General features: G+C 36.3%; 1 long non-coding RNA gene across 1 annotated transcript; it reads right to left on the bottom strand.

The window, feature by feature from the left end:
• Positions 1-14,859: 14,859 nt before the first annotated feature.
• LOC134855904 (uncharacterized) lies at positions 14,860-25,187 on the bottom strand. Its single transcript, XR_010164693.1, has 3 exons — positions 25,037-25,187; positions 16,192-16,358; positions 14,860-15,437 (listed from the first exon to the last, which is right to left on the bottom strand). It is a non-coding gene; the product is annotated as an uncharacterized LOC134855904 (long non-coding RNA).
• Between the last annotated feature and the right edge of the window lie 899 nt (positions 25,188-26,086).

Here is a 26,086-nt window from a genome sequence, read left to right as displayed (position 1 = left end):
ATAAATTTTATCAGATAGGTGTTTTAAAAAACTACAAATTTAGTTCAGGCCGTAGGTTTGAGTAAAATTTGCAATATTATAACTCTCCGCTTTTTAGATAGATAATTTTTTGTTCAGCAAATTTACATTGTTAAGAGTTTATTTACTTAAACATTTTCTTGCATTTGGATTGAAGAATTAATGATGAAATGATACTTAAAATTGAAAAACTATAATGAATTTTTCCTTTGTAAACTTGTTCTTCCTCTCATTTTCGTTTTTTTTGTACGTTTCTTTCACTCATTTTCCTTTCATTCGTTTCCTTAAACGTCCTTTTAAGTTTATCGTAATACTCCCTGTACGGGTGTTTGTGGTATAGGTCATCATTGAACCTGGATTGCATCATGTTGCTTGAGCTTTGCTCGTATTCGTCCTGATAGCCATAAAGGCAATGAAACTTTTCCTGCTCACTTTTGTGTTGACTCCGTTATTGTGTACTTTAAATAAGAGCTTTCAATTTATTACCGGTTTCCACTCCATCAATAAAAATCATTTAAACAATTGCTTTTTTTCTTGTCATACAAATTCACATAAATAAAACATAAATTTGTGTCGTACACAAATGAATTATTTGTTTTTTTTGTATAACTAAATTGGTCCAAAATTGGTTACTTTTGTGTCCTGTTTGTTAAATGATTTCCGGATAATCATTTAATCATTTCGTGTGCCATGCTGTCACCTTGAAAAGAAAATTAGGTTTTTTATCAGGGACTCGAAGTGATTTTCATTGTGTTATGCAGATTCAAAAAAAAAACATTGTTGATTTGAGAGAATTGAGAACTTGTGTTTTCAATAATGGTTGATCTTCTATTGAAACCGGCAGTTTTTTTTAACTAAGAAGCTTTTTTATTGATCGGAGAAAGTATAAATCATGTTAACACTAACAAACACTCAATCGACTCCGATTTGGATGTTTTAATCAAGAACGAAACTGAAATACTTTACCAGGCAAAGCATTATCCCAAGCAAAAAGTATTTCGAATACTTCTCGGTATGTGTCACTTTAATGAGCTATCAATTTTAGCTTCTGAATGATAACCTTGGCAGCCATTACGATGAAGTTTATCCTATAGTAATGAAATGATTTGTAGCACTGATAGCAAGTGTTTTTTTATTATCGGAGAATAAATGTTTATTATAATTAATTTTTAAATTTTTTAAAGCAATTTCAGTAAGTTTCGGTGATTTTCGATTAAATTAAACATTATCAAATTTGCAAGTATTTAAGCAGAGTAAAAGATGAAAGCTTAATAGTCAATTAAATCCAAAATTTTTATTATTTGAATTGACGTATATGCACGTTCATAACCATTTGCGGAAAAATAATGAATTAGTCCGCCTTGCTGAGGAGCAAGTATCATTAGAGTCTTGAAAAATACATGCACTTATTTGTTTTAGTTGTTCGTTAGTTAATGGTACCATTTATTAAAGCTACAAATAGCATCAACAAAAAAAGACAAAAAAGCTTACGGTGTGTTGGATCAAAATATAGTTTGCTCAATTTTTTAACCAAACTAATGTTTGATTGAAGCATTTTGAAAATTTTTGGGAGATTAAATTTTCCTTTTAAAGGTTAATTTGCTAGTTTGTTGTTTGAAGTTTTGTGCCTAAGCGAGTTTCAAAATCAACCTATTAGTTCCTTTATGTGTACTAAGAAGAAGCCAACGACCAGAAAACTTATTGCCTCAAATGACTGGCTGCATTTTACGTTGGCAAGTTAGTTGATACATCAAAGATTTCAAACCAAATTTGTGGTGCTTTTTTTAGCGCAATTGGGAAAAACATTTTTCTGCGAACTCGGTGCTGAATTTTTATGTCAAACAATTGCCATTTAAGTCCAGTCAATTAAGTCAATTAAGTCAAAAAAAAATTAGAAATTAAAATAACTCAAAACCTAATTCGATTTGAATTCCTGGCCTTTCACAGTTTAACTTTGATTATTTCATCGCAAATAATTTGTAGTAAGCTAGCGCTACAACTTCCGTTGATTGAATTATGATTTAGAAAAATACAGGAAATGAATTTTTTGGTTTTGTATTTTTCAGGTATATCTGCTCACCCAAATTTGAATTGTTCCAGGTAATTTAAAAAAATTACCAAGAGAAACGCAAAACAAACAAAAAATGTGGATATTTTAAAATTAATGGTCTTAATAAAATGTAATAATTTGAAAATTATAGAAAACTTGGTGGAGAATTTTGGTGAATCGCTCAAGCTTTGAAACAAAAAATTTTGACCTACCTGGGTCACAACTTGTTATCGTAGTGAGCGATATAGTGCTCAACTGAGTAATATGTTGCAATTAAATTAAATCTTTCAAAAAACTAGTTCATTCCTTAATTGATCTGTTTTTCAAATATTTCTAACTTCTTAACAATGCTCCAGTAAATTTACTGCCTACTGCAAAACTAAAACCATTTGTAGCTGTATGAGCCTTTTCAGTACTAGTTTTGTACCGTTAAAGTTAATTACTTGAATTGCTACTTTAAGTGGGGGTTTCAAAGTGGAAACATGATTTAAATATTGTTGTCTTATTCGTTATTTTGCTATCAAACTTAAATTAATTTCAGTTTTTAGGAGCTTTTGAACTTCTTTCTAACTCAATTGTGCCAAAAGAAGTTTCTCATTGGTTGGTTGCTTAACTTTACTTTAACTTTTGTGATCAATTAGACAAAAATTGAAATAAGTTTTGATAAAAACTGCATTTGTTTTACTTAATAGTATTTTTGCTGAGCAAATTTGGTCTAGTTTTAGCTTGGATCAATTTTATTGTACATAAAGGGAGCCCAATTTGACATAGATCAGTATCTAAAAGTATAACCTGAGACTTGGTTTTATTTAAATTTAGTTTAAATTATTAACGTTGAATCAGTTCAAATTGTCAAAAATTTTTAAAAATTGTTTTCTGGGTTAAGCATCTGTTTGCTTTAGAGTAGTCTAATTTGACAAATTTTAGACTAAATGTAGTTAAAATTTATTTACAGTTATCTTTCAGGAGCTTAATTTGACAGAGTTTTCATCAAGTTTAGAATGAGTTTGTTTTGGTTAACTGAATTGGACTTGTTTTTAGATCATTTTTCCGTTGTCGTTTTCAAACAATTGTGAAAACTTTTTCATACAAAACTGGACTATTTTCACTTCAATTTGAATTTACCTATTTTAACGGATTTGAGTTTTATCAAATTTTGCTAAATTTTTAGTGAAACTATTGATTTTTCATTGATTGATTGGGCGAGGATTATAATCAAATTTGAGTGAACTTTAAAATAACTGGGACTTTGTCAATCCTAGTTTAGTTCGTTTGGCCTATTTTGGTTAATTTTTGGTAAAATTTGGTTTCCTGCTTTTTTGTGTTACTTTGAACAACATTGGGCAAAATTTGTTTAGTTCTGAGTTTTATCTACCTTAATTAGGCTTATTTTGAACAATTTGAGCAAGTTTTGTTTTAGCTGGAGGTTTAGTTATCTTCATCGGGGTTGTTCTGACGATAATTTTATTTTTACGTTTTTAGTTTTAGTTAAATTTTGTAACGTTTTAGTAAAATTTTTTCTGAAACATTTTTTACAAGTAAAATTTTAGCGTAATTTTAATCTAAAATTAACATACGTTCAGTGAAATTCTTTTAGCGCAGGTCGTCAAAAAACAATAATTGGAAAAAACACACTTGAGAATTCCTTTCCTAATGAGTGTATTAAAATGGTGAAAATAACTTAAAAGCACGGTTTCACAATTTATCAATCGTTCGTATTACTTTTAAATTGAATATAGGACCCCTCGCCTTCTTTTTGATAATAAACATAAGAAAAACATAAGCTTTTGAACACTTTCGGAACATTTGATGAATGGATAAAATATAAATAATTTGGTAAACGTATGCTAGTAAAGCTATTTTACTTGAAAATGTTTTTAATTGTCTAAAGTATTTGTTCAAACTAACGCATTTGTTCAGAGAACGTCTCTCTATGTTTAGTTTTTTGTAGTTATAAAAAAATGAATTAAAAATTTTTGAGATAATATTAGCACAAAATTGTCATACACTAATGAGAGAAAGAGAAGATATTGATAATTTAAATCTATCAAGGGCTATCTGGCAATAGTGCGGTCAATTAAATTGCGGGCCCTAAAGCTAGACAACCTCTGTATCTAATTTTTTTGAAGTTGGAAACTAACTAACAGAAGCACGTTTCCTAATATTTCAAATTATCTTTTTGTTGTTCAGAATTTGTTTAGTTCAAAGGGTAGATCTCGGCTCAATTTGCACGAATTTTAATAAAAGAAACAAAGAGATTGTTGGTAGATCCTGCTGTTTCTCTTACTAAATAAATTATAACCTAAGTCTCAAACTAGATGTTATCATAGACAATAATCGATCAGATCCAATAGTTAAAATGAAATTTAAATAACAGGTGAATTAAGAGGGTTGATTAAATAAGTATGATTGAAATATAAATGGGTGAACAACTGTTTTAAATGGCAAACTAGGTGCAGTGCACTACACGTAAGCTAAGTTTTATAAAAAAATAAGTTGAAAGAAAACACAGGAGTTTTAACTATGTCAGTTCAAAACGCTTTATTTTTCAAAAGTTTTTATTTTTGTAAAGAAGATAAGTGTTAATTAATAAAAAAGAAAAATTATTCAACTCGGTATTAAAAAAGTATTAAAAAATTCTGAAGTTTTAATTTGATTTATTTCTCAATTCTTTGGCCGAGAAAACTCATCCTGCACCTGCCGTCTAGACTTCAAACTTCGTTTTACCCCTATTTTCAAGCTCTTGATGAATTGGTTATTTGCAATTTTTTTGTTTTTCTCTTAAAAATCAATAAGTCAAAGATCAGGGCATTTTGTTACTGCGTTATTCGATTAAAGTTCTATGTACTTTGTTAGGATCCCAAAAGGACTAAGTTAGTGTAGAATATGCAATACAACAGCGTCTTGGTAATTCTGGACTGTATAACAGAAAAAAAAGGTTGAGGTCCAAGGGTCGAAACTTTGACTTTGAGCGCGGCTCGAAGTTGCTTTTTGACCTCGGATTTTATGTCGCAAGTAGCACCTCGCCCGGATGCAGATGAGGAATGCTCCCAATTAGGACTCTCAAACCGCTGAGACGTAATAACGGGTAATTAACGCAATTTTTTTAACAATTTTTATCACGTTTGAAATTCTACACTTTATGATCTGCCACTCAATTCACACTGAATTTGATTAAGGCCAAAACTTCTTCTCTGACATATAAGGACAATATACATAAATGGCCATGTTTTGTTTGTGAGACTGCATTAGCTGAATGCTCGCGTTTAATTAGGAATTGTTTTTTTTTGTAATTTAAACAAATGATTTTTGATTAAAACTAGAAGTTTTTTCATCGGCGAAAATTAGATGGCGTGTCTTTTGTGCGAACGCATTAGTAACTTAGCAATTTTGAAGTCTGTTTTACGTCTGTTTTACAAGGCGAACTTCAAGTGGTCGAAATAATTTTTTATCGCAATTAACCGAATCTGTGCGTACCAACCAGTTTGAATACACTAACGCACTTATTTTATTTATCATTTGCTAAATCAAGTTGATAGTTTGTTCATAGAAAGTTACATTCTACCATTCTTCATGATCAATTGAGCAATCAATAAACCCTCCCCCCGTAATGACCAATTGTGCTACCCCCCCCCCCCCCCCCAAGCAAAAGCAATAAAACGCTACAAAAATGACGTTAGCAAACCTTAGCAGTTGATTGATGTATTCATTGATTGACTGAAATTTATTTTATATCAGTGTCGAAAATTTTTTTGAAAAGCCAAAATCATAATAAATGTGTGAGATTTTTGATTGGGCGACCACTGCCTCGAGGAAAGCAAGTTGCCCTTGTATCTGAACATCTGCGGCACCTTAATACTGTTCGCAATATCTTTTTTTTTATTTAAGACAAAAATCTCGGCTTTATGTGCATGTTTTATAGACTTAGAAAACCTATTTTCATCTCATTCAAAACTATTCCATTCCGCAAGCGCCTATAAAACTATCCCCCCATCTCCTAGAGATCATGTACAATTCTAGTACCCTTTCGGCAAAAAAAAGAAAAGGGCAATCGAAAGAAAATGATCGTTCGCCAATTCATTGATTGAGTCTTCTTACCCATCCGCAGTTTTTTCAAGCTTTATTTCGGCCTAACAAACCATGCTGCCAATTGTCATCGCGTTGCAGTTTCAAAAATTAGGGCGACTAATTAGTCTCCGCTATCGTCATTAAAATCAGGGAAACTTCATTTTTCATAAATTTCAACTTCTCTCATTTTCCCTGCGGTCTTTTCAAGTTTCAGTTGTCACATATTCCTGCTTTCCTTTTGCAAAAACTTGAACAAAAAAAAACTAGAATTGTCACGCCTGAATTAAATAAAAAAACTGACAAAAACGGATCATAATCTGAATTCAAAAATGTCCGATCTTTTGGTATACTCAGCTCTGATTACATGTGCTGTGATTGTCGTCGGCATCATATTTCTGAAACTAATTTTGAGTCTGCTGAAAAGAGAGAAAGACGTCGACCTGGACACTGAGTCTAGAAAAAGCGGGAGAGTGGTCAGAGTTTCCAGCCCGGAGACGAATCATGAGGCGCTGCAACGGTCACTACAAAATGGCCATAGTCATGGACACTATTACGTGACTCTGCTGGATTGTGGGTACCTGTCCAATGGGATCTGGTATGGCCTCCCAAATGCCACGATGCCAAGTGAATCCATCTCATCAAATTAGGTAAATATCAACCATATAAACTCATTTTTATTGTAAGGCTAACTTTATGCTTCATCTGCGATCTTTTTCGTTGTTTTTTTATCTGCAATATGCGGGAGATTTTGCTTTTTTGAAACAAACCATTAAGATAAAAACCAGTCTTTTTTTGCAAGCTGGTAAAAATTTCTCTTTTTTTGACAAAGTAAGTCTAGATTTGGTCTCTGAAAAAAATTTTGGCACCCCTGAAACCAGTTACATGAAAATTCATCTCTAAAATTGATATATATTACATAATATATTTTCTTATAGTTTCATTGGAGTTGTAAATGGTTAGATGTTCCCTTATATCTGCTATCAGCTATCTTGATAACCTAAACATAAATAGTATAGTTTTTAAAGTGGTATTCTTTTTATTTCAGGTGGTACAACCGATACATAATCTGCAATTTGGACGCAAATCTGAATCGATGGCTACTCTTCTCACACGAACTTGTTCCGTTTTAGTGCTTTAAATTTGCCTAATTGTTGACTAATGCAAATTACATTCTAATGAAAACTATTGGGCGACTTTAAACTGCCTATTTTATTCTATAAATTGTCTATTCTATTGTATTGGTGATGTGTTGTTTTCGTAGAAAATTTTGAAATGGTAATTTAGTTAGTTTACACAAGTTAGTTTACTTTCAGTAAATGTGCATTATGTTTTTAAAAAAGTTTAAGAGGATTATAGAAACTAAATGTATATTCGATATAGAAGGATAAATTGTATTTCAATAGCACACAAATTGAGTAGAATAACAACTATATCAGGGTCACTATACGGGCTTTAACAGCCTAACTTGCAGTGGTGTTTTAAAAATAACGCACCTTAGGTTGAAACGTTTTTAAGCAAAAACACATGGGTTTTAAACGTGATGATCAAATGAACATATCGATCAGTTCTGATCTGTCAGTGGAATATTTTCATTTCAAGACTTTACAAAAGTTTTTTGATTTGGGCTTGATTTCATTTAACCAGCTGGTATCAAACTCTTTCATATCACAAAACTGTAGCTTTTGAGATTTTATAGGAAATCATATGTTTGAGCTGTGAAAACGGGGCGGTATCATATTACGGGCTCTTTATCTAGTATTATTATAAACTAAACTAATTTGCGCAGAGTTTAGAAAAAATATTGGGGATTCTTGCTAAATTTACGAAATTCTTTCCCTTAGTAACTGACTAAGAAAAGATCGTACATTTTTTGAAAGCCATTTTCAGCAAAACAGCGATATGATCAAGTTTTTTTTGTTGGTACGACCATAAACAAGCAGTCTGTTTGAAACAATTGGTGCAGCATAAGCAATGTAAAAATCAAAAAGTAAAATTTTGAGAAAATTCAACGTCCCTCATAGCTTTTATTAACAAACCTAGCTAGTGTTTTGCGAACAGAACGTTTATGCTCTTGTAAATTAAGCTTTGGGTCGACCAAAACTCCTATTTTTTGTAATTATCGTCAGGCGTAGTGTTAGACTTACCCAAAAGAAAACTATCATACGCCATGTTTGCCAAAATACAGAAGCTTTTAACTTAGTTGAATTGAACGATAGTTCGTTTTTGTAACAAAACTCATCCAAGTATCTCATATCAGCTGAAATATCTGGTTTAGAACAATGTAGATGTGAACAACCAAAAAATTATTGATGATACGAAAACGAAAGCGCTGAAAAAAGTCGTTAAAATGGCAATGTGCAAAAGTTTTGGGATTTTTTTGGCAGACTCAAACCTGTGAGTTCCCAATGATACTAGTCAGCCAATGCAATTCAGCATATAGATTCAGAGCCAGATCAACTTCTGACCACCGTTCCTCAATGAAAATATCGTTTTTGTATAGTTGGTGAAGTCTGGCTAATGAGGATTTTTGCTTTTTTCCCCTTTTTTTTCAAAAATATACGCACCTGATAATCGCATCTTGGCATACACCATCTTACCACGCTCTAAAAAGATGATACGTTTTAAAATTAAAAAAAAAACAAATTCTGTTAAAAGTATTTCTTTAGAAAGTCCCACAATTGTAGCTCTTGTGGATGATTATTGCCGTTTGTGATGGGTGCGTTATCAAATTGAAAAGCACCTTTGGAGAAAAATGTTTCTGATTTCGAAATCGACCCAAAGTTGAGCAACTGTGTCCTGTAATTTCGATATTTCATCATCTCCCTTTCAAGTTTTTTTTCAGCAAAGTACCTCTCTGATCTCTTTGGTGCGGCAAGATTTGAAAAAGTAGTCAATCTTCATTTTGCATCTGAAACCATTTAAACGTTTATCACAACAATTAGGCTGGAAAACCTCAACAATCTGAAAAAGATCATTTTTTTCTACTTTTTTTCTTTAAAAAACGTCTCTGCCAAGCCAAAGACTTCCTAATCTATCCAAAATGTGCCCAATTGGTTTGTTTTGTAATCACATCCGTTGTTGGTTGAACAGTTGCAAAATTAGTTAAAAAGGGACACATTTTCAAAATTTTGTATCACATTCATATCACATAAAAGTTCGAAAAATTCATCAAGTTTATAAATTCATATCGTTTGAAAAATTGCGTAAAACTTCAAAAATAAAAGAAAGTTTTTATTTTGTATGTATCCCTTTGTGTTTTGTTTTTCTGTTTTCTTGAGCAAAAATCAGATGGTCAAGATCAAATTAAAATACTGTAAAGTAAGTTTATCTGTTTGGAATGCAAAAAAAGTTAAGAAACAAAATGAGCCATTTCCATCAATTAGGAAAAGATAAATATACTGTAAGTGAAGATTCAGTTTCATCTTTGTTTCGTAGATCTTGAGTCCAGATAAAGACTGGATTATTCAGACCACTTTTTTGACCCGAATTTTTTAAAATTTTGTTATCGGAATGAATATTGATGGTAACTTACTTCCAATGACAAAAAGGGGTCGTTTTTAAAGTTTTGAGTTGGATAAATGCATATTTGATGAAAATATGGTGCACAATTGATGGCTCTAATCGCCAATTTCGTATGTTTTCAAACCGCACAACCTACCAAAAGTAATCGAAATGTCCCGCGTAATTAATTGTTTATTAATTGCTTACTGCTGTTTGATCATCAAATTCTGGAATTATCTAGGCTTAATTCTTAAAATTTTTTTTAGACCACATAAGGTACACTGGTGAACATCTACCGGACCCTGAATCATCGCCGGAAAATAACAATCTGACAGGCAAACTGTTGCACCGCTGAGTCTTTGAAACTCCAATTTGAACATATTTCCATCGAAGATCCTATAATGTTACATTTGGATATTGCCATTGGTAGCTAGAAAAAACTACAGAACAATGTTGCTTCAGAGAAGCATTAGCGATGTTTCATCGATGAATCAGCGCTGGGAAGCACCTTAAACAACTTCGGAAAACATTATGGCACTTTTGAAACATAGATTTTCTCCAATCGTTTATCAAAAATGGTTATTTGAAATTTTCAAGTTTTGCCCATTCGAATTACTCGCTGTATATCCAATTAACAAAATGCGTTTTGAGGAAAAGTATGTGATAAGTTAATTGGTTATAGCAGGAGATTTCTTATATATATACGAATGCAATATTAATTTCAGAAAAAAAAACAATGCATGAGATGATCCTTGTCTTAAAAACAGATCATTGTTGGAATCAACAACTTTCGAGGTCAATTTTTATTTGCTTGTTTGTTTCAAGATCGATCAAAATCTGTTCACCTGTGTTTAAAAGAAATATTATAAATTACATTGAAATTATAATCTAGTAATCCTTCAAAAAATATAAACCTAATAATTTTTCAAAAGTTTCGATATATTTTATGGTCATCATGATTGTTCAAAGTTCAAATCTTTTTCTATTCCTTGTACTATTTATATGCATTCGCCGAAATTGTAACGGGGAAATTGCTCCTAACTCTAAGCTTCCAAGAAAAGAACCTATAGTTTCAAATATAATCAATGGACTGCCGGCTGTTGACAGACCTTTTTACGTGGAAATTCATGACTCAGTAACGAATGATTTCATCTGTGGAGGAACAATTATACAGCAATATTTTATCATCACGGCTGCCCGTTGTATATCAAGTTAGCCCATTTACTTTTTCTTAATCGATTTTTGTGCGCAAAAATCTTCAAGCGGCGTGGTTTGACGAACTTTTCAGGATGATAAATTTGAGTTTTTGATCTCCCCTAAAAGCCTATAAAGACCTAAGACGAGCGGGGGAGGGGTGCGGATTTGTCAAAAAAATATATTTCGGGAATTTTTGTCTTTGTTAGATCGATCAATGTTATTTTCCGAGCGCTTTCAGAACACTATAAAAATCCTATTTTGACAAAATTTTGTGCACCGCAGGCAAACTTTTGAAAAAAAAAACATGTATAAATGCAGTTTTGGGACTTTTTTGGAAAGTTTTGACCAATTAATTGCGTTTTTTGGCTTATTCTCCCCTTCAAAGAGGGACGAAACGCTGCTGTGCCCCTCGCTTAGAACTACATGCAAAGTTTTGGGTATTTTTCTGTGCTGTGCATCATTTTCTCACCCTTTAGCAACGAGCACAGATTATATAACGCCTCGAACATCTGACCTTTTGATTGAATGACGAAGACGCAACCACTGGCCTATATTTAGCTTTGGTGTTTTAGATTTGGGACCGAGGTCAATAGTGATTCAAGTACTTCGTCAAAAACGTCTATGAACCGTCTGCGTGAGTAATTTAACTTTTTCGATACAAGTTTCGCAATCAGAGGCGGCTCAATTTTCACCATTTTATTTATTTTTTGGTCAATCCAAATTAATTTCCGCGATATCCAAACAATCTCCGTAGACAAATTAGTAGAAAAATATTTATATTCTGCAGTTTTGAAATCTTTTGGTTTTGACCGATAAACTGGGCTTCTTCTCAAAGCCAATTTATACTAGAACTGGAACTCAGATCACTTAAGGAAAAACTGTGGGTCTGATTTGGTCTGAAGATGGGCCTGCTTAAATATGACCAAATTTTTGCAAGCAATTATCCAAAAATGCACTTTTCATTTCTCTTGTAATTATGTAAAGATCTTAAGGCTGCTGATCCCAGTCGTTTGGATCTGGGCTACCAAATGAGGTGGTCATTAACGGTGGTTTTTTTGAGGGGGGGACCTCGCTTTCACTTCCTTGGTCCATCCACTGCTATGTAATCATGAATCATGTTACCGAAAGTAGCAACTTTTTAAAAAGACGTAAAGTCTTTTTGTAAACAACGTTTATAAAAATAACTTAACCGTTTTTGGTCGAACAACCCTAAAAGTTTCTAAAGACGAGTGGAAGGTCAAGCAGCGTACACTAATTTTGAGACAAGGGGGAAGCGCATCGAAAATTCAAAATTTAAATTCAAAACGATCCAAAAAAGGACAGTTTTAGCTGAATTTTGCAAAATATTGGCCTGCAGTCTTTGAGTATTATTTTTCCAATGCCAAATGAAGTTTTATTTAAGCAGAAGTTAGCCTTGTTAGTTTTTTTTTCAGGGCATATTATCGTCCTAAGCCTGGTAACAATATTGTCTTACTGCAACTCTTCAAACCCATCCGAGAACGAAATCGAACCCTGCCAATTTGCAACGAGGAAGTGGATCACGGCACGACGCTAGCAACATGCGGAATGGGCTCAACTTCCGGCAACACCGACCCAAATTACCCGAAAACACTTCAAGAGGCGCACTTTCTCGAAAGTAAACTTGACAAACCATTTTCGATTCGCAACATGGGTTTGAAACAGGTGAAAAAGTGTCGCGAAGATGTAGTTTGTACATATAGGGTCTCACAGGGGTCAAATATTTGTTTCAAAGACTACGGAAACCCTTTATACTTAATTGACCCTTGTACGCAAGGCAGCCTTCCTGTTTGCTTATACGGAGTGGCGACTTACTTTGAAAGCAAGCAGACGTTCAAAGATTGCCAGAACCAATGTAATGATGGAAGCTATTTTGCGAAAGTTACTCATTTTTCACCGTTCATCCGCCGAACGATGCAGCCCGTAAGTCCTAGTATGTATCGTCCGCATTATGACACCTCGGAGTTTCCCTTCCGCCTATATTTCCCCGGGTACCGACAAAGAAACGACGATCCGTGGCTTCCTCCGGTTGAAAACCCGTTCGACCCTTACAATATTTTTCATTTTATCATTGGTAATTTATAATTTTTTTTCAATAAATTTAATGAATTTTCTTTTTTTTGTTGTCAAAAAATCAATTGAGATCAAAGACTGAAACTTCGACAAAATACCGAAACAAAACCTAACAAAGAAATTAGAAATTGTTGGATTTAAAATTTCTTAACCAAAACTGCGAAAAGAATAAATTAGTTTCAATTGTTCTTATTAGTTTTTCTACACTTTTGCAGTTTACAATTTTTTTTTGTTCAGAAATCTAGGAACATACGTTTTTTTTTTAGTTTTTTTTATCATATTTCTCTGGAATTTTTTATTTGGTACTTCGCAGATTTCAATCACAAAAGTTTTCAACAACAACATCAAGTAAGAAAAACAATAATCAGATGGATATAGCCAAATGAATGTTCTAACTTGTTACGTTTCACGTCAGTCACGATTCAGGCTGCAAGGAAAAATTTACAAAATAATTGCCATGTGTCGAGAAATAGCAGTTTGAAAATTCGTTCCGACCATTGAAAATGAGGAGAAAATTTGTAATGACATTAACAATTTTTCAAACATTTTCTCCAGTGTCGTGAAAACCAGTTCGAAAATTTTGTTTTTTCATCTACTTCGAGCGAGAAAGACAGGGGGCAGGCTTACATTAGCTTATTGTTCTGACCATTTGAAAAATGGGGAGGAACTGTGTATTCGGGTGTGTTTTAGTTTTTTTCGTACAAAACTAGGTAACACAAATAATTACCGCAATGGGTCGAGTGATATATCATATTAAAGCCCTTTCAATCGTGACATTAGAAATTCCAAATTTTCTAGTTTTTCATTCAAATTTTTTTTATCACACCACGCAGAACAAACGACAATTTTGAAACAACGATAGCCGGTTGCTGTGCAAGTAGCACTTAATGTTCCCACCATAGTCTTTAAAAAACTACAAAGTTTTTTTTTAATTAGTGTAGTTTTTTTCTGCGTGGTGTAATAAAGGGATCTGACGTACAAGCATAATTTAGGCATATTCGAAAGTCATAGTAAAATAGGCCAATTGGATATTTTTTAGAAAAAGGACTAGAAAAACAGAAAAGTCAATTCAAACTTTTTGGCAGAACGGACCCCAAAAATTAAATTTACTTGCTTAAAACTAAATTTCTAGGCTTTTTTAACGTGGTGTTAATGTGGTTCGAATCGCAAAATTTTTAAATGTGGTTCCAATCATGACTGAAAGGGATTTAAAATGATATATCACTCAACCAAGTCCGGTAAGTATTTGTGGTACCTGACGTTCCGTGGATAACAAAAAAAAAACGAAAACACACCCGAATAAAAATTTTCTCCCAATTTTGCAAATGGTCGGAACAAAAAAACTTTTTTTTTGTACTTTTCTAAGACTATGTTCAGAAGCTGTCAGTCTTTCTATTTGGTTGTGCAGTGCAGCACTTTAAAACGGAGAGATTTGTCAAAGTGACTTGTTTCTTACTGAAGTGGAATCACTTTTCATGCAATTATTGAATCTGGGGAATTACTTTGTTTTAGCGTGTTTTTCCTAGCAGAATCATGGGCCACAAATAATCATTGGAATGGATCGAGTATTATATCAAATTAAAGCTCGTTCAGTCTTCACTCGATTGATAATCAAAAATATTCACAAACTTTTTTGACTGTCGAGAAGAAGCGTTTGGAGTTTTTGACTTCAGGTTTTATTTCGAGCGAAAAAAGGAGCAAGTAGGCTTATAATAAGACCAAAAAGATGGGATTCAAGGAAGTCATATATTCGCTCATTTTTCTACCCACTAATAATGAGCTTAAGATGCACAAATCAGTAAAATCATTGCATGTTCAATCGATAAAAGTTGCTATTGTAGCAATGTTTATCGATAATTCATCAATGGTATCCATTGCTGTTCTTTTTTCATTTTTTCGTCGCTAATTTTCAATGTAAACTCAACCCGGGTGCATTGTTCCAGTTTAACTTTCCAAAAAATATATAAAATCAACATCAAATATAAATTATAATGTTTTTCAGTATGACTGGTGTTTCGCATCGGATTTTTCATGCAAGCAGTAAGCACGAAGTCTCATCAGTGTTTTCTAGGTTTTGCGTATCAGTCTGATTTCGTGGATTTTCGGTATCAATTTCTTTTCCCACGTTTTCTTTTCTACCATCATATTTCGTATTTTGGTCACATTTCTCAATAGGGCCGAAAAGCGTACCTCCTTTTATGCTATAAGCAGCCAACAGCAATGCCACAACCAACCACACGCTTCCGACCGTCAGGTCAAAAAAACAGTCGCTCAGTGGCTTATACACAATATGCGCAGCTTGAAAAGCATCCACAACTGTGTAATGTTCCGGGCACTTGAATCCTTGGTAGATAGTGAAAACTCCATTGGTCACGAGAAAAGTACAGACTAATCCGACCGTAATCATTTCAGGCCGTCTGCCAATACTGTAAAGGATGTTCCACGAAGAGAAAAAACTGTGTTTTTTCTGGCAGCTAAACAAATTCGATGGTTCAGCTGGTTCATTTATGCTCTAAACCAAAACAAAAACATTCTGCAAAAATATTTCAATTCAAATTAGCCGCACTGTAAATGCTTCAAAACAAAACTATTTGTTTTTAGATTAAATCTAATTTTCAGTCATGTTGAACAAATATTAAAAAGAGATATCGCCAAGAGTGCTAACTCGATGCAGCATTAAATTCAAGCCGAAAAAATGATTTCTAATTTTAACTAGGTTAATTACTTATAAGATTGCAATTTTTGTGGCATGATCACTACCTAATTCCACTTCACAAAATCTCCAAAAATCGAAAGAAGACTGCTTTTATTAGGCCGACTGCCGTTCAAAGTCAATGAAATTTTCTGTTGTCAAAAATTGAGAAAAAAATCGAAAAAAAAACTAAATTTAAACAATTAAACACCGATTAATTTACTAAAAAAACTCAATGGTAGATTATCTTTTAAATTTGAGCTCTATACAACAATACTTTTCAAAATAAATTTAAAAAAAGAACGGATTGAATAGCCGCTTGCTCATTAATATCACAAAATACCTCAAGCGCTGATTGTCTCAAATAAGCCTAACTTTCAAACCACTATAACTTTTCAAAAAAAATCACAGAACAAATTTTCTTGTATAGTTGAGCCCAGATTATCATAGGCTTTCACGTAATAAAAATAGCTCAAAAATGGCCAGTTAAAAAGTCGAAATTGGTCCAGAGAAAAAAAATCAAACTAGGGTTAAATACTCATGAGAATTGAACACTGTTTCAAAACATACTCACATCGGGTTCAGTTCTTTCCCCACTGACTGCTGATGCGTGCGTGAGGTTATACTTGATCCACTGTACATTAGTCTTCAACGGTTCGCGTGCAATGAAACACACTGACTCGTCTTCAACATTGTAGCTCATGTCTGAAGGCTCGCACTGTATTGCACTGGTGCTGTAACCTATACATAAACAAAATTGCTCATATCAGGGAGAAACGCAGAGTGTTCCGACTGCGTTTTATGGTCTACGGAGTATTGCTTGTTTTTACAAAATTTAGAGACTTGGTGATTCTACTGTATTACATGCTATGGTAACCTGAGCCTAAGGATTGGTAATTCATGATGAAAATGGTTGAAAATTTCGAAATTTGATTTTAACGTAAACCGACTGTATGAACTTATAGCAATGAAATTCAGTGATAGATAAGCTTAGTTTGAGAGCAAACAATCGTAACCGGACTTTGAAACTTGAATTTGACCTCTAGGGCGAAGAATTGGAAAAGCGCGCAAATTCTGGAACCCCCCCCCCCCCCCCCCGGATTGGGAACCACTGGTCCGATCTTTATGAAAATTGGTGGGTGACAAATGGAGAAGATTTTAGGCGGGCATGCAAGTTTCCAGACCCCTAGGACCCCTGGGCGAGGGATAATGATTTCCGAAAAGGCAATTAGCACTTTTTGTAAACCGGTAACTAATGGTCAAAATGACTTCATATTGCAATATGTTGTAGCCCTAGGCGAGGGAAGTTCACCACCGGAAATTTGAACGCATCCGGTTATTAGTTCCGGTTTTACGCCCTATGTAAACAAAACCCACTTTTTGTTATTTCTCGGCCCCTGATAATGCTAGGAGGTTGAAACTTGGGGGGATTTTAGGTTGGGAGAAGACCTATAATGTGTTTATGTTTAGACCCAATGCGACGGCTACGTCGGAAGCTATTAGCACTTGAAAATGAATTAGGCTATTAACACCTGATAACGATAATTGACTTGTGATTTCAATGCACCAAAGTGAAGGGGGGCCCAACCCAGTAGGGGGACCCCTTTGATCCAATCCTCTCCGGAACTTCCTATGGGGTGGAAGTGGCAGTTTTAGGGAAAAATGTTAATTGACCCAAATTTTCCGAAAATATGGGAAGGGATGGTCCGACATGAATGAAACTTTGTGGGAATGATCTCCCATCGAAAAAAAGACGTTTGGACGCGTTTGACCTCATTTGACCTTGGATGAACTCTAAGAGGTCATTTGGCATTTTTGAACCCAAGACCCCCGGAACCCTTGAAAAGCAATATTTTAGCATTGTAAGGACCCGTAAGGGGTACCTACCCACCTGGAGAGGTAAGGGGAGGCCCCTAAATCGAGAATTTTTAGTTTTGAATTTTGTACCCGAGCGAAAGTGATTTTCTGTAATTAGCAAACATTGGGGTCAGCTTAACCCACTCCACTTGGACTTTCGATAAGAACGACAAACAAGTAAAAATACAGCCCCGGGACAAAAATTGGGAACATCTATGGGGGGAAAATGGGAAATTCGGGATGAAGATTTTATAACAGCCCTAGCATTTTAAATGAATTGTTGCGGTGTTTTTTTCGGATCAAAACGGACACGGGTAAGGGAATTACCCAGCCCTTGGACTTAGAGGAATAAAACTAAAAATGACCAAAAATAGAAACTTTTCAAGTATCACGGAAGTTAAATTCCCGGTTGTGTCAGACCTACCCAACTCATAGGAAAGGGAAAAAGTTAGGAAGAACTAAAATAAAATCACGCAAGGGGTCATTTGTCAAAGACGATTGGAAGCTGATTTTGTAGTTGAACCCAATGTTTGCTCAGTATGTCCTGATTAACTAAGTGTAACCCCGATGTTTAATTAAAGCTGACCTAATGGTTGATTCAGCTGATAAGTCCTGAGTGGCAGCTAGTTAAGTGAAAGTTAGTAGGGATAGGGACAATATAGAAGGGATATATTGGGTCTAAATAGTCAAAATTCCCCAAGACGACATTGGCGCTCCTGGATGGGCACTCTTTGGACTACAGTTGCGTGAGACGATACGTTTGATCAACGATCGACGAAACAATTGCGATGGCGATGAACGATCAAGACAGACAGCTGATTGCAGAGGCTGCAGTGGCAGCGGCCAATGCTCTCGATTGACAACAGGGAGTGTTCGGATTTGGTACGATACGACCAGCTCGGTTCCCCTCGAGCAGTTATCAGAACTGGCGAGACTGGAGGAAACACTTTGCCTGGATAGCAGACGCCAATCGATGGGACAATGAACAGGCCAGGATGGTGCTGCCGACTTGTCTGACAGGCTGGGCATTGGATGAGTTCACGAGTATGCCAGCTCACTTTAGAGAGGAAGTTGTCGGGTTCGAGGAACCGACGCTAGGCAGAATGCTCGCGGAACTCGATCAGAGGATGATGCCTTTTCAGACACAATCAGCTGCGAGGGCTGATTTCAAGAACCTCATGCAGGAGGAAGGCGAGGGCTTGAGAGAATTTGCAAGACGAATGCCATCCTTGGGTGAAGTTGCAAATACAAACCTGGGAGCTCAAGCCCGAGACGACATGAACCGCAAACAATTCACTGATGGATTGTGTGATTTCGAGCTTCAGGAATTGTTTCTGCGAGAAGACTTCGAAAATTTCAACCAGGCGGTAGCCCGAGCACAGGCTCTAGATATGGCACGCAAAACAGTCAGGATGAAGTGTCGGAGACGGCCAAATCACGTTCGGTCGGTGCACGATGTTCAAGACCTGACGACTGAGGCTGGCGGAGACAGTACGCTGACTGCCGAGACTCAACAGATACGGACGGAGCTGACTAGATTGCAGACGCACACTGACCAGAGGCTGGACTAAATGATGAAGGCTCAGAATAACCTGGCGAAGCAGATTGATATCCAGAGTTCGAGGTATGATGATGTGAGATTGCAGATGCTGATGCAGGAATCACGCCAGAACGATCTGGTGGCTCAAATGATGGCCCAGATGCAGAGCTTAACGACAATGTTAGGTAGGTTCGTTGATCCTTGTAACCCCAAGCCAGAGAGTCACACCCGACGGGGAGAGAATCAGCAACGCGACTGTGAGAACCCAATTGGGCGACACAGTGGAAACAACCCATGGACCCAAGGTGGTTGTTTTAATTGCGGACACGTGGGCCACATTGCAAACGGATGTCCCCAAAGAAGCGCGAACCATTTAAACTACCAAGGGCCGGGACAGTAGGCGAGTTCGAAGGAGGATTTGTCCCGGCCGAATTTAAGAAACAGCAGGCAGAAAGGCGAGCGCAAGCTACAGGAACTCAATCTTGCCAGCGTTACGATACAAAAGCAAATAATGATGGAGAAGGGCAGAGCGAGAAGATATTGGAGCAGGAACAAGTTCTATCGATATTGAAGCGACTACCAAGGATCAAAGAGAGCGACCCAAAGTTGGAAACGAAACAGAATTCGCGGACGCGCATTGAGCGTGTTGGATCAGTCATGATGTCAGCGATCCACGCGGAGCAGTCGTTAATGCTTGCGTAGGCGGAACCCATGTTGAGGTGCTGCTTCATACCGGAGCCACCACCGATCTCATAAGGACAGATGTTGCGCGGAGAATGGTTGACGCACCGACAATGGAACGCTATGTAGGTCGACTGGAGACAGCAGACGAAAAAATAATGGCTGTCGACGGAGTTGTCAGAACTCGCTTCAAGTTTGGTGACATTGCCGAAGAAATCGAAGCGCTTGTGGTCCCGAAACTGAAAGCTGAGATGGTCCTAGGACTAACATCGATGAAAGAGTATCAGTGCTCTTTGGTTTTCAGTCATGGAGAAGATTTCTTGTGGACAGGGGCGAGTGAAGGTTCAATGGTACCCATACGGCACTTGACTCATAGGCCTTCTCCGGAACGGATGCCCTCTCTGCCATATGAACCGGGCGGACAGATTAAAGGAAATCATTTTCCAAGATCAGACATGCGGAAGAGCTTGATTGCGAAGATAACAGCGGCAGTGGAGTCTCCCGACAAAATCTTGGAAGGGTGGCCGACGACTTATGACGATCACAGCATAAATGTGGTTCAAGAAACAAAAGTGGAGGAATACGAAAGGTACGGATGCCCAAAGCCTGTTTCATTAGATGAAGCTTTGAGACGACCTCGCGGAGGAGGCCGAACAGAGAGAGTTGCAGTGGTTCCAGAGACAGAGATGGACGAAGTAGTCGACAACGACGCGAATCGATGGGACGAACTTCAAAGTCTGCTTACGAGTAGCAGATCGTTCAGGTCATCCAAGCGATTCCGATCAAAGGATGACCGAGAGTGGCTTGGCGGTAGAAGGGAAGTGGGGCCTAGAGATGTAAAGTCCGCCTACTTCCACAATTTGATCGATCGATAGAAAAAGCTGTCTTTGTTCGGTGAAGATGAAGTTGACCAGGGCTCGGCCGCATTGTAGGGCGAGGTCCCGAAGCAGTGTTGGCGTCCTCCAGATGCTATGGGGGAGTCGGATAACTGGACTGTGCCGCAGCAGGACTACCGGCACCTCGTAGACAGACGGCACCTCGTAAACAAGAGATCGGTGAAATAGTACGGGGTTCAGTTCATTTCAGTGAGTAAAACTAAAAAATTCTTTCTCCCTATCTCACATTCTAATCTCATTTGCGATATTTATAAGTGCTTTAGAAACATCTCCACCAGTACGACTGATAGAAACTCAGTGAAAATCTTGGTAGTATAATTCATTGTTTCGATAGAATGGTGGAGGTATTTCACAACGCGTTTCAAATCTTTCTTAGACTCTTAGTTGCTTCACTCAAGGAAGCAACCCTTGGTGCTAACATAGGTAAATTGATTACGTAATAGTCTATGGAAACTGAAGCCCGCGGTTCACTGCGTCGTAACACGTAAACGATGGTGCATTTAAGTTGTGTCGAAAACTGGAGAGTAGTTCAAGGCGGTGTAGTATAGCAGCAAAAAACGAGTCGAGTTTAGAAAAAAATGGTGTTAAAAGAGGGATTAGATATTACACAAAGAGTCGAGTTGAGTTGTTAGATTGGTTATTTGTCTTAATAGCAAAACGGTGACTTAATCATTGTTAGTAGCATTATTCGGGAGAATAATAGACTAGAAGGGAAGACTGTAGTATTGGTGATTCTACTGTATTACATGCTATGGTAACCTGAGCCTAGGATTGGTAATTCATGATGAAAATGGTTGAAAATTTCGAAATTTGATTTTAACGTAAACCGACTGTATGAACTTGTAGCAATGAAATTCAGTGATAGATAAGCTTAGTTTGAGAGCAAACAATCGTAACCGGACTTTGAAGCTTGAATTTGACCTCTAGGGCGAAGAATTGGAAAAGCGCGCAAATTCTGGAAATCCCCCCCCCCCCCCCCCGGATTAGGAACCACTAGTCCGATCTTTATGAAAATTAGTGGTGACTAATGGAGATGATTTAAGGCGGGCATGCAAATTTCCAGACCCCTGGGACCCTAGGGGGCGAGGGATAAGGATTTCCGAAAATGCACTTAGCACTTTTTGTAAACCGGTAACTAATGGTCAGACTGACTTCATATTGCAATATGTTGTAGCAATAGGCGAGGGAAGTTCACCACCGGAAGTTTGAACGCATCCGGTTATTACTTTCGGTCTTACGCCCTATGTAAACAAAACCCACTTTTTGTTATTTCTCGACCCCTGATAATGCTAAGAGGTTGAAATTTGGGGGATGGTAGGTTGGGAGAAGACCTATAATGTGTTTATGTTTAGACCCAATGCGACGGCTACGTCGGAAGCTATTAGCACTTGAAAATGAATTAGGCTATTAACACCTGATAACGATAATTGACTTGTGATTTCAATGCACCAAAGTGAAGGGGGGCCCAACCCAGTAGGGGGACCCCTTTGATCCAATGCTCTCCTGAACTTCCTATGGGGTGAAAATGGCAGTTTTAGGGGAAAATGTTAATTGACCCAAATTTTCCGAAAATATGGGAAGGGATGGTCCGATATGAATGAAACTTTGTGGGAATAATCTCCCATCGAAAATAAGACGTTTGGACGCGTTTGACTTCATTTGACCTCGGATGAACTCTAAGAGGTCATTTGGCATTTTTGAACCCAAGACCCCCGGAACCCTTGAAAAGCAATATTTTAGCATTGTAAGGACCCGTAAGGGGTATATACTCACCTGGGGAGGTAAGGGGAGGCCCCTAAATCGAGAATGATTAGTTTTGAATTTTGTACCCGAGCGAAAGTGATTTTCTGTAATTAGCAAACATTGGGGTCAGCTTAACCCACTCCACTTGGACTTTCGATAAGAACGACAAACAAGTAAAAATACAGCCCCAGGACAAAAATTGGGAACATCTATGGGGGGAAATGGGAAATTCGGGATGAAGATTTTATAAACAGCCCTAGCACATTAAATGAATTCTTGCTGTGTTTTTTCGGATCAAAACCGACACGGGGAAGGGAATTACCCAGCCCTTGGACTTAGAGGATTAAAACTAAAAATGACCAAAAATGGAAACTTTTCAAGTATCACGGAAGTTAAACTCCCGGTTGTGTGAGATATACCCAATTCATAGGAAAGGGGAGAAGTTAGGAAGAACTAAAATAAAATCACGCAAGGGGTCATTTGTCAAATACGATTGGGAGCTGATTTTGTAGTTGAACTCAATGTTTCCTCAGTATGTCCTGATTAACTAAGTGCAACCCCGATGTTTAATTAAAGCTGACCTAATGGTTGATTCAGCTGATAAGTACTGATTGGCAGCTAGTTAATTGAATGTTAGTAGGGATAGGGAACGGTACGCCTCTGACCGAACCGAAAGTAATTAAAGATAACGATACGCGATTAGGGTACAACCACCGAACTAAACAGAACAGTGATAACTACGATTGAGAGTAGTTGGTTCTCGGTCAGAGTTAGAGAACAGTGATAACTACGATTGAGAGTAGTGGGTTCTCAGAGAGTTAGAGAACAAGATTGAGACTTATAGAATTCAGACAGGTCCTGAGAGTGACTCGTGAAATTTTTAAAGTGAGTTCTCGACGCGAGATTTTAGTGAAGCTTTGTGAAGCAAGTTGAAGAGTTGTTTAGAATTGTTTGTAAAGTGAACTGCAAGAAGCAGTTAACTGGAACTTATCGCAGAATAAATTCATTGATACTTAATAAATTGTATTCAGGCCACTTAGCGGCCCTTATACTCAGCAATTCTAATATTTATTTCTGAATTCAATTACTATCCAGTTTCTTGCGATTCTTTCCGAGGAAGAGAACAGTCGAGAGCAATTGAGTAAAGGGGACGCAACCCATGTAGTACATCGATCGACCACCAAATTCAACCTTTCAAACGAAGGAATTGTCGCCAAATACCGGATCATAGCTCACCACTTTGCTGGTTCTGGTATTTAGGGAAGGGACTTAGCGGACATTATAGAAGGGATATATTGGGCCTAAATAGTCGAAGTTTCCCGAGACGACATTGAGTGGGGACCAAAAATAAAAAAACGCCGTTTTATCAGTTTAAAAAAATCACCATTTATAGATCGTGCGTTAATTGTCTCAAACTGGTCGTATTGGAAATCTTAAAACCCACATAGTTTCAGAAAAATGATCCCAGGTGAAAAAGTTTTTGTTCCGACTTTCGATACGAAAGTAACGGAATATTTCGGCTCGGGTGGGTTTTTTTTCTTCAGACAAATTTCGACTTTTTAACTAGCCATTTTTGACAAAATTTTTAAAAATCATTCAAAAGGTATTGTTGTCCTGAGCTAAAATTTGAAAAGATATTTTACTTGTGATCATTTTTCGTAAAATAATGAGGGTTTAAAGACTGCCATTTTGACCAATTTGGGACAATTAACGCGTGATATAATTCGCGCTATTAACGCGTGAGCGGAGATTTAATCCGTCTTATAAATCGTTCCAAATTGATTGAACGAAGCTTGTTTGCCATAATTCATTTGTTACAAGGAGCGAAATCTATCCTTTCGTACTTAATATGGCGTGTGGGGGGATAATTTTCATAAAAATTCAATTTTTATTTTATTTTTTTTTCATTTAATTTTTTAATGTTTTTACTGCTGCTCCATAAACCTTAAAAGGCAGTTGGAACATTCAGGGCTTCGCCCTGATACGAGCAGTCTTGTCTAATTTTGAGCTCAAGAAAACAATGCTTTTTGAATTATATCTGACAAAAATATTTGACAAAAATCCGTCAAAAACGGCTAGTTAAAAAGTCAAAGTAAGGAGAAAAAACTATCCCGAGCACAATTATTTTGTCAATTTCTTCGGAAGTAGTCGAAAAAAAAACGCGCAGAATTTTAAAATGGTAGAAAAAATATTTTTGAGCGCAATTTAACCCCTTTCAGTTTATGCAATGAAAATCTATTTGATGTTTTTTAGGTTTATACTTCCGGTCAGGAGCGGATTTAGAGCTTTCTCGAGGGCGCAGATTTTCGAAAAAAAAACAATTGAAAGTATTTGTTAGTTTTGGGCACTTTTCGGAAGGTTTTGACTAAGCAAATGCGTTGTTTCGACGCGGGGTTACCCAAAATTTTAGTATATCTTGGCGCAAAATGCAGTTTTTGATAAAATTTAGGTTTGAAAATAGATATCCAGTTGCGTGCCGAAGGGAGGCTCCAAATATTAACATTGTAATCCGTTTTTGCTGGCTTAAAGTAGGTTATTTTGTAATTTCATAAAGAATGCCAATAATAAAATAACCACATGATCGATTGCTATCCATGAAACTCCAGTGCTCATCATTTGCTGGAAAAATCTGAAGAAAAACATGTAAGCCATTCGAAAAAAAAAATCAAAAAGAGCTATGAATAAATGAACAATTGGCTTACCGGTGAGACTAAGTAATACCAGATAACAATTTTCTGCAAAAAAGTTTCTCATTAGTTTTTACCAATGTGGTTTTGAATCTTAGTTTGAACTTATATTGTTTCATTACATTTATGCAGTTTCTTGTTTTTGATACTCCGATTTAAGCGTACTGAGGTTACTGCAAAAAAAAACCGAGAAAACAGGCATACTGGAACCTGATCTAAACTATATATTATGATTGGATAAATTAAATGTTTTACCAATGTAAAGTATTTAATATTAACCAATCATGATCCATCTAACTAACAACCCACTTATTTGTAAGTGCTGAAGTTACTTGTAATTTCAGCACCAGAGAGATTTGAATTTAACTTAGAAATTAGTTGGACTCTCCCGAGTACTTCAGCAGCCGCAATAAACCAGTATACCCTAGATCTATTGAGCCTAGCAGAGACTAGTTAAACAACCTGAGACTAGATAGTATAAGAGTAAGATTAGGATCGGTATTAGACTAAGAAGTTGCACGAATCTATCCGGCCGAAAATAAGATAGCGTGACGAGCAGACGGTGTACCCTATCCGAAATTACTCTATGAGTTATACACTCCAGTCATAACTCATCTGGTGCGACCATAAGTCTCGAACAAGACCTTAATAGCTTAGAATTAACCAAAATAGATTAGAAATTAGACAAAAACATTTACAAAATGTTATACGACAATAATTTAATCGAAATGTCTCTACGACTCAATAGATCAGAGCCAATATTCCGAACCATAACAGAACTACCCGGAATTGGAAGAAGACCTCGAACCAGAGACGACTTACGACAAAGTAGAAACTTGCCATATAGTTATATGATAGTTCGGCAAAAGCCAGAACAATTTTTTATATTTAGAATACTACCCGCAAGGAATTTAGATTTCCATTTGCAAACATAAAACCTTGAAGTTAATCTTCAAAATCATAACAAGCGCTAAACAAAATTAATAATATACAATAACGATTGATAAAAAGATCTCAGATCGTTTTCCTAAATTCTGCAGTATTATACAAAACATGTTTGAAAAA

Source organism: Symsagittifera roscoffensis, unplaced genomic scaffold (genome assembly GCF_963678635.1).
Source record: "Symsagittifera roscoffensis unplaced genomic scaffold, txSymRosc1.1 SCAFFOLD_390, whole genome shotgun sequence".
NCBI lineage: Eukaryota > Metazoa > Xenacoelomorpha > Acoela > Convolutidae > Symsagittifera > Symsagittifera roscoffensis.
This window is presented reverse-complemented; position numbering and strand designations above follow the sequence as displayed.